The sequence below is a fragment of the Cervus elaphus genome, chromosome 12, assembly GCF_910594005.1.
Source record: "Cervus elaphus chromosome 12, mCerEla1.1, whole genome shotgun sequence".
Classification (NCBI taxonomy): domain Eukaryota; kingdom Metazoa; phylum Chordata; class Mammalia; order Artiodactyla; family Cervidae; genus Cervus; species Cervus elaphus.
In genome coordinates this window covers 40359680-40369301 of record NC_057826.1, presented here as the reverse complement: position 1 = coordinate 40369301, position 9622 = coordinate 40359680, and the positions used below count along the sequence as shown (strand labels likewise).

Genomic DNA, 9622 nt, shown 5'->3' with positions numbered 1-9622 from the left:
ATATATCACATAAAATCATAACTACCATATCTCCCTCAAGAACCTCCAGCTATCCTTTTGTCAGGCAAGTGTATGCTCCTCGGTTCTTTGTCTCATCACAACAAAAATTTGGAGTGATGGACATTGAAGCCCCCTCGGCGGGTCACAGCTCTTGGGTCTTGGACAGACCGTGTTACAGCTCTTAAATAAATCAGTGTTACAGCTCAGTGTTACAGCTTTATTTTATTTAGATGATAGCAGGAAAATTCGTCTTCGAGGTGTGAGGGCACATTGATCCAAAGATGGGAAGAGAAGATCACCCCATTGTGCAGGAGAGAGAGAGCCAAGAGGGCTTTGGCTCCTCTTTTTTATCTGTTTCTCAGTCCCTGGGCCTGTCTTATGTAAATTGGGCCAGCCAAGAGTGTTGTTTGTTTTACCTGAGGTTCTCACTCAGGTCCTCGGACCTTCCTTTGTTCTATTTTCGCGGGCTTCTCCCTTCCAGGTCTTTTAGCCACCGCCATTCTGGACTCCTTTTCCCTATTCTAACTACCTAACATTCCCCCCTCAAGAGATGGGAGGCCCAATTCTTTGGTAATAGGGGCATCGAGGTCTCTCTGGCTACTTCCTGCTGAACTGGGACGGCAAGGGGCATTGGGCCTCTCCTTCTTGCTAGTCTCAGGTCTCAGAGTCCTTATAGCGGTGTCCATCTAAGGGTGACTGATGTTTTCTGTGGTTGGCTGTAGTTCTATATCTTTGTTGAACTGGCGCTGCGTGTCGTAGCTTGACCTGGGCAGAGACAAGACAGGTTAGACAATTGACAGTACATGGAGCAATCATTAGCAGCGTCAGTATGGCATAACATGGACTAGTAGGGGCATTAGCCAATTTTAAATTTACATTGCCAGGATGGCTCAAGTCTCTCCTTGTTCAGAGATCAGAAGATCTATCTCCTGTCTGTTTTGGAGTACAATCTCTGCCAAGCTCTTTAGAGCTGTCTTGAGAAATCTTATCCCCAGAGACCAGATTTTGGGGTTGTTTATTAGAAGGGCACTCATTTGTAGTTCTGAATAGGTATCTGAGATCTCCCAGGGGCTCACAGGTGTATTGAGTGTCCTCTTCTGTTTTCTTCCACGGCTTGACTCGTCAGTAGTGAATCCAGGCTTCATGTCCTGGCACCTTGACCGCTGTGGGAGTAGAAAGTATTACAGGGTAGGGGCCCTTCCATGTGGGCTGGAGCTGAGCCTTTGGGGACCCATCTTTCCAGACTTTAATTAGGACTTGAGTCCCTGGAGCATATAGTGGTGACTCCTTAGAGTCTTTTGGGTGCTGGTTCATACCCCACAAGCATATATCCTGTTGGAATTGCCCAAAGGCCATGGTATAAGACTGGAGGGTCTGAACCTCTGGATCTAGGAAGGTCATTGACATAAACAAAAGGTCTTCTATCATGATTGCAATAGCTGCGAGATTTCGAAGGCAGGGGGGCCAGCCTTGGGCAGTTGGATCAAGTCTCTTGGATAAGTAAGCTACAGGCTGGGGCTCAGATCCCAACCTTTGAGTTAACACTCCCAAGGCTATTCCCTCTCTTTCATGGACATAAAGTTGGAATGTTTTTTTTGGATCTGGCAACCTCAAAGCAGGTGCCTGAGTTAAGGCCGTTTTAGTGTAGCCTCTGCCTCCTTTTGAAGAGTTCCCCACATTAGTTGGATTGAATAATCTCGTCCCTTTAAGCTTTTATATAAGGGCTGGGAAATTAGACCACAGTTGGGTATCCAGATTCTACAATACCCAGTTAGCCCCAGGAAAGCTGGCAATTGTTTTCGAGTCTTGGAGGAGGGCAACTGGAGGATTCCTTGTACCCGATCAGAGGACAGCCTCCTGGACCTATGTGTAATCTGAACTCCCAGGTAAGTGAGCTTTGTCTCAACCATCTGTGCCTTAGCACGGGAGACTTTATATCCCCTTTCTGCCCAAAAGTTTAGAATCTGAATTGCATGTTGTTGGGCACTCTTCTCATCTGGAGAGCAGATTAGTAGGTCATCTACATATTGTAATATTTTCCCATTAGTTCCCAGGTCCAGATCTAGGAGATCCTGGCTAAGGGCCTGTCCAAACAAGTGGGGGCTATCTCTGAACCCCCAAGGTATTACTGTCCAAGTCTGTTGGTGTTTTTCTCCTGGGGCCTCCCACTCAAAGGCAAAAAAATATTGGGATTTTTTAGCCAGTGGTATGCCAAAAAATGCATCTTTGAAATCCAAGACTGTAAACCACTTGGCAATGGGTGGGATTTCCCCCAAGATTACATAGGGGTTGGGTACTGTGGGATGGAGGGGGACTACAGCTTCATTTATGATCCGGAGATCTTGAACCATTTGCCAGGTTCTGTCCTGTTTTTTTGCTGAGAGGATTGGGGTGTTACATGGCGAACTGGTGGGGACCAATAGCCCACAAGCAAGGAATTTATTTATTAAAGGCTGTAGTCCCTCCCGAGCCTCTCTTTTGAGAGGATATTGTTTCTGGTTAGGAAACCGAGTGCCATCTCAGAGGACAATGATGACCGGTTCAGCTTGGTGGGCTCGTCCAGGAATCCCCTGGTCCCACACCTGGGGGTTAATTTTGTCCTCCCATAGTCTTTGTTCTCTCTCTATTGGAGAAGGTGTAATGGATTCTTCAGTAGTAACCAGAAGCTGTAGGGCCCTAGGGGCTGAAAAGCTTCCCATCACAAGGGTGGTCCCCAGTTTAGTGAGTACGTCTCTTCCCATTAAGGGAGCAGGACACTCAGGGACCACCAGGAACTGGTGGGAAAATATCTGTCCATCCCAGCAACAAAGAAGTGCTTGGGTGAATCGTTTAGTAGTTGCTTTTCCTGTAGCACCCAAAATGGTACAAGTTTGGGAGAAGGCTCCGGAGTAGGAGATCAAGACAGAGTAGGTAGCCCCTGTGTCAACCAAGAAATTCTCGGACCTACCTGCCATATTCAGTTGCACCCTTGGCTCCAGCCCCGTGATGGTTATCTGTGACAGGCGGGCTGGCTGGAGCGGGCCGCTTCAGTCCTCTTGAACCATCGTGAGGGAAGGCTTGGCGCTTGACCTTGAGGCTCTTGGGTCCCAAAGGCAAGGTGCCGCCCAATGTCCCAGTTGATGGCATTTGTGGCAAGCCATTCTAGGAGACTTGTCGCGGTTAGGACACTCTTTGGCCCAATGCCCCACCTGTCTACAGATTAGGCATTTGCCTCTTGCCTTGTCCTTCAAGGACTCGGGGTGTGTCATAGGGATTCCCTGGAGGGCGGCCAGCATCTGGGCATGCCTTGTCTCTTTCCTTCTCTCCCTCTCCTGGGCCTTGGCCTCCTTCTCCTTTCTCTGTTATAAAACGTATTGGTGGCTGTCTGGATCATCTCATCTAGAGGCAGCAGAGTCCTGCTGCTGTAGCTGTTGTAACTTAATTCTGATATCTGACGCACACTGGGACAGGAATTTGTCCTTTAAAATCACCGGTCCCTCGTAAGAGTCTAAGTCCAAATTGGTAAACTTTTGGAGGGCCTCTTTTAGCCTTTCTAGAAAGGCAATGGGGTTGTCATTGGGCTCCTGAGTTATTGCTGAGACCCGGGCATAGTTGATTACTTTTTGCTGGGCTGCTTTCAGTCCTGCCTTTATACAGATTAGAAAATGATCCCTTTCCTAGATGTGCTCAGGGTCACTATAATTCCAGTTAGGATCGGAGGACGGGACTGCAGTTTCCCCTATTGGGTATCTATCGCTTGACATGTGAAGCCCTGTTGCATACCTCCGGGCTTCCTTTAAGACCCTAGTATGTTCAGGATCAGATAAAGTTTGACTAAATATGACCATGATGTCCTTCCACGTCAAGTCAAAGGCCAAGGTAATATGTTGGAATGTATCTATATATTTGCCTGGGTCATCTGTATAGCTTCCCAGGTCTTGTTTGATCTTAGTTCTAAGAGGGAGAAAGGTTTATGGACGCGGGTTGGTCCGAATTCTCCTCCAGTTTCAACTAAGGGACATACTCGAGCTGGCTTTTGTGGAGGGGGTGCTCCTGGGTATGGGGGCACGCTTGGATACAAGGAAGAAGCACCAGGCAACTCGGGAGCTGTGGGAGGTGAGCCTTCACAGGGGGGTTGCCTGTGCCTAACACCATTTGCCTAGTGGGGGCACTTTTAGGGTGTACAACAATCCCATACTTAAGGCAGAGTTCCTTCGTATCTCTCAATCTGAAGAAAATTTGGACATAGGGTATCTCTGTCCATTTCCCTTGTCTTTTGCAGAATAATTCTAATTGCAGGATGGTATTGTAATTTAAAGTCCCATCCTCGGGCCAGTGTTCCTCGTCCCCCAGTGGATACCGTGGCCACGCAGTGGCACAAAAGAATTTTAAACGACTCCTCCTCAGAGTTAGAGGATCAAACAGCTTCCAGTTATCAGGTATGCATCTCAAGGGCATCTCCTGGGGAGTGGATTCGTTATTTCCCATCTGAAAAACAGTCATGTTAGGGAGGAAAAGGAAAAGAAAAAACTAATAGGCTTTTTGAAACTTATCCTACCCAGTAGTGTCACAACCTGACAGCCAGGCGTTCCCGGGTCAGGATGCAGATCTCCAGGCAGGCTGAGGCGTGACAGCCTCCTAGAGATCGAATCCCTGGGCAGGTTGAGGCGTGATGACCTCCTGGGACCCGTGGGACTGGTGGATCCCCAAACAGGTTGAGGCGTGACAACCTTTCGAGGACCAGATCCCTAAGCAGGTCAAGGAGTGATGACCTCCTGGGACCCGTGGGCTGCAGTTTGGGTGTCCCCAACGTCTCCAGCGTGACCAGTACTGGGTAGAATTAAGGGGTTGTAACTCATTGCTAGTTTGTCCACCATGGATGGGAACAGATGCCATGATGTAAGTTCATCCTACCTAGTACTGTCGCAACCTGAGAGCCAGGCGTCCCCGGGTCAGGGTGCAGATCCCCAAGCAGGCTGAGGCGTGACAGCCTCCTAGAGATCGAATCCCCAGGCAGGTTGAGACATGACGGCCTCCCGGGAATTGGGCCCCTGGGCAGGTCGAGGCGTGACAACCTCCTGGGACCCTTGGGACTAGCGGATCCCCGAAAGGCTGAGGCGTGACAACCTTTCAAGGACCAGATCTCTAGGCAGGTCAAGGCGTGATGATCTGGGACCCTCCGGCTGGAGTTTGGGAGCCCCCAAGATCTCCAGTGTGACCAGTGCTAGGTAAGACTAAGGGGTTGGATATTATATAGTACTTCCCTCCCAAGGCCAGCTATTTTTTTGGTTATCTCTCTAGAAGATTGTAGAGGCAACATTGTGGGCCCGGATGGGACTGAGGAAAGGAGCATGAAACAGGAAGGAAGCGGGGGCAGAGCACAACCTTTGGAAGAATGACATAGCACAAAAAGACACACCCAGAGGTGGCAGAACAGCTCTAAGGCACTGTCACCAGAGGGAGGAGTGGGTGGTTCCCCAAAGGCTGGGATGATCCTCCCACTCATTAGCATATGAATTAACCCCGAGCTTGCAAAACTTAGGCCGCATTCCATGACCCGAGCCCTGTAGAATGGGCGCTTTTCTGTGAATCTTAGCAAATCTACCTCTTACTTTTTGGCCGGGCTAGAGTCCAGGGATAGAGAGCTGAAGGACAGGAGGAAAAAGCAGTGGGAAAGATGTGCCAAGGAATCCCCTTCATAGCCTGCTGGAAAATTTGCTAGATATCTGACCTGTGCTCAGTTTTCATTGGTCTGATTTTTGGCACAAAGAGTAAGGACAGAAGAACCCCCACCAGCTTGGGTAACCATTACTGGGGCCCAGCAGATAGTGGCTTTGGGACATACTGAAGAGTAGCCTCTCCAGAGTCCCTCAATTGCACACACTGCCACCCGCCTGTTCTCAGGGGGTTTGAGGAAACAAGAAACGAGAGATTGTAGTTGTTAGGCATGTCCCTCCAGCCATAGGACTGAGGACCTCTAACCTAACCGGAGGTCTGCTGGAATCTAAGGCTGAGCTGCGTGGACTTTCTGCTGAATTTAAGTTTTTCGCTGCCCCGGTTTCCAGCACGATGGGCCTTCCTCTGTGCTGGGTTTTCTTTGCATTCCGCTTCTATCCTGGGAGCTTCGCTGAGTTGGGCTCCTGCTGCGCTTGGCCTCCTCTGCGTGGAGTTGTTTCAGTCAGGTTAAACCCGAGTCATGGCAACATAGATGTCAGGCGAGTGTATGCTCCTCGGTTCTTTGTCTCATCACAACAAAAATTTGGAGTGACAGACATTAAAGCCCCCTCGGCGGGTCACAGCTCTTGGGTCTCGGACAGACCAGTGTTATAGCTCTTAAATAAATCAGTGTTACAGCTCAGTGTTACAGCTCCATTTTATTTAGATGATAGCAGGAAAATCCGGCTTCGAGGTGTGAGGGCACATCGATCCAAAGATGGGAAGAGAAGAGCGCCCACCGTGCAGGAGCGAGAGAGAGCTAAGAGGGCTTTGGCTCCTCTTTTTATCTGTTTCTCTGCCCCTGGGCCTATCTTATGTAAATTGGGCCAGCCAAGAGTGTTGTTTGTTTTAGCTGAGGTTCTCACTCAGGTCCTCGGACCTTCCTTTGTTCTATTTTCGCGGGCTTTTCCCTTCCAGGTCTTTTAGCCACCGCCATTCTGGACTCCTTTTCCCTATTCTAACTACCTAACACTTCATCTACAGACCCTGCATTTCCTTTTGAGAAAAAGGCAGTATTTTGTGGCCCCTGGTTACTTTGGTTCACCCCATAAGCAGCACTAACAATAGACTAATTGTCAGTGAAATTAGCCTATTATCTGTCATTCTCTCCCCTCCTCCACTGTCTAGCTAAGTGCAGCATCAAGGGCAAAAACTCTGCTGCTGACTTGAAGCAAATTATTTCATCTCTGAGTCTCAGGTTTTTCCTTTGCACATGTTGCTGTGCTTCCTGTGCTTTCCTTGTGCTTCTGTCAGGCAAGAGTATGCTCCTCAGTTCTTTGTCTTGTCACAACAAAAATTTGGAGTGACGCTTCTAACCCTAACCCTAACCCTAAAGGAAGCAGAGCACAGCAACATGCATATCTTGAGTTTTGGTCTGCAGCTGCTGCTGCTACTGCTAAGTCTCTTCAGTCGTGTCCGACTCTGTGCGACCCCTTAGACGGCAGCCCACCAGGCTCCCCCGTCCCTGGGATTCTCCAGGCAAGAACACTGGAGCGGGCTGCCATTTCCTTCTCCAATGCAGGAAAGTGAAAAGTGAAAGTGAAGTCGCTCTGTCGTATCCGACTCTTAGCGACCCCATGGACTGCAGCCTACCAGGCTCTTCCATCCACGGTATTTTCCAGGCAAGAATACTGGAGTGGAGTGCCATTGCCTTCTCCTGGTTTTGGTCTAAGTGGGTCCAATTCTTCCAACAGAGTCGACACTCAATAAATGTGAATTTCCTTGCCCTCAAAGAAGGAGCTTGTAGGTAACTACAAACATATATTGGCACACAATACATGTTTTTTAAAAATCACTCTCCCGTATAACTATCAAAATGTTGAAACAAAAAAGTACATCCAAATTAAGCTTGGGAAGAAAAAGGTTTTAAAATTTGTCCCCACATTTAAGTCTAACTTCAACTTGACTTTCAAATGATGATAAATTCATTCTCAAAGCATTTTACACTTCTCCTTGGTAGTATTCATCACAATATTACAACTGTAATTAAAATGCCTTGGACCCAGGCGTTTTGGAGTTCTGTCTTGAAAGGAGGGACTGTGCCTGTCTTGGGCACTTCTCTACCCCCAGTTGACCCACTGTAGATGATCTCAATAAATATTCGAGCAGTCAGTAAGTGAGCGTTATAGTGTGTGTCTCTTTTTAAGCAGTACTTCTGAAAAGCTGTAGGTCAATCACTTTGAAGATTTTTTTTTTTTAAATGTGGATCATTTTAAAGTCTTCATTGAATTTGTTACAACATTGCTTCCATTTTATGCATCAGGTTTTTTGGCCATGTGGCCATGAGGCATGTGGGATCTTAGCTCCCCAACCAGAGATCATATCTGCACCCCCTACATTGGAAGACAAAGTCTCAACCACTGAACCACCAGGGAAGTCCCTGTAAGATCAACAATTTTGAATCTATCTTCTTCTTTTTCTGATGACAGTGAAGTTATCACTCATTCTTTCTCCCCATTTCCAAATGCTTTTCAGTTGGCATTATCTCATTAAAAGAATCCCTTTTTCATTGATCTTTGTTCTCTGTAAACAAATGATTCAGTAATTGGAGGAGATAAGCTAAAAGGCAAAGGATTCTACTCAAAGAAATGCTATGGCAAAATCATTTTATTAAAGCAAGACTCTTGACATGTGAAAACATGACCCTTGTATTTTTGTCTAGTAATGTTAGTTTTTTACCTGTTACAACTTCACAAAAGATGTGCACTGATATATCCTTAGGACACTCAGTAAATGTTCTCAAAACATTTTCCTAAAAGAGGAAAAAGCATGTATTTAGATAAGCTTGATTTTAGTTTCTCTCTTTTTCTAAGCAAAAAACAAAAAAAAAACTACATTTTTTTTGACACTTTCCCTTCATTATTTATGTGAAAATTCATTGGAATATTTATCTTAAAATCCATACATAGAACAGAGGAACAGATGTAATATTTCAGCGAAGCTGAGGACAGGGAATGGAAAGAATGTGTAATGGCTTTGAATTCTTCAACTGCTTTCTTCCCTGGGAGTTGGGGCTTGGCGGGTGGCGGGGTGGGGGTTGGAGGCTTTTCTCTAAGACTTATTGTGACAGGATCTTTTGACAAAGGCAGCTCTTTTTTATTGTTTTTCAGGCCCTTATGGGTTGGGATAAGGATTTATGGGGATGGAACCATGCAGATTGAACACTTGAGTTGGGAATTTTTATATTTCAAAGAAATTTCTGAAGAACATGAAATTCTTTTGATTTGCACGATAGTTTGAAAAACATTCTTCTAAATCTGAATAGGAGCAGTTTCCATCTTACTCTGGCCTCTAAAACAAGGTTTTCTGTGTACTTAAGAATTACCTTGAAGTTGTAAAGAATAAACATTCAGTGGGTGTGGGGCTGAGCTCATGGACTGCATGTCTATCATAGGTTATGAAATTCTTATGAACAATAAACTATGCTTCAAGAAACACTATTTTAAGAAAGAAGTGGGCAACTGGGTTTTAGCTAGGCTTCAACTCCACTTTTCCTGATTTTCCTTCTCCATTTACAATCAGACAGGTTCCCAGATTACCTTCCCATATATTCTCCATCTGCTTCTCATCAGGATCTGCCTACCAGGGAAGATCGATGATAGGATGAAGCCCCCCAATTCCCAGCCCATGTACTTGCTCCTCAGTCCCATCCTGCACTTCTTTTTGCAGCCCACTTGCTCGTGGTGGTCTCAGAATAGTTTTCTATCCCCCTTCATTCCTTTGTGTCCACAGACTCACTGTTTAATATTTATCCAGGCATTTTGTATTCATCCAGGCATTGTGAACGACAATGACTATCTAAGAATGAATCAAGAGTGAGGTAACTAAGGAAACCACATCCAGGAAGAAGAGTCATAGGAACTGGGGTGTTAAGCTTAGAAAAGATTTAGATGTGATTTTATAGCTGTCACTGAGAGAATGGATGTTC

At 46.4% G+C, this 9622-nt stretch overlaps 1 long non-coding RNA gene across 1 annotated transcript; it reads right to left on the bottom strand.

Annotated features, from left to right (window-relative positions):
* Positions 1–582: 582 nt before the first annotated feature.
* LOC122705480 lies at positions 583–2996 on the bottom strand. Its single transcript, XR_006344109.1, has 3 exons — positions 2948–2996; positions 1077–1163; positions 583–765 (listed from the first exon to the last, which is right to left on the bottom strand). It is a non-coding gene; the product is annotated as an uncharacterized LOC122705480 (long non-coding RNA).
* Between the last annotated feature and the right edge of the window lie 6626 nt (positions 2997–9622).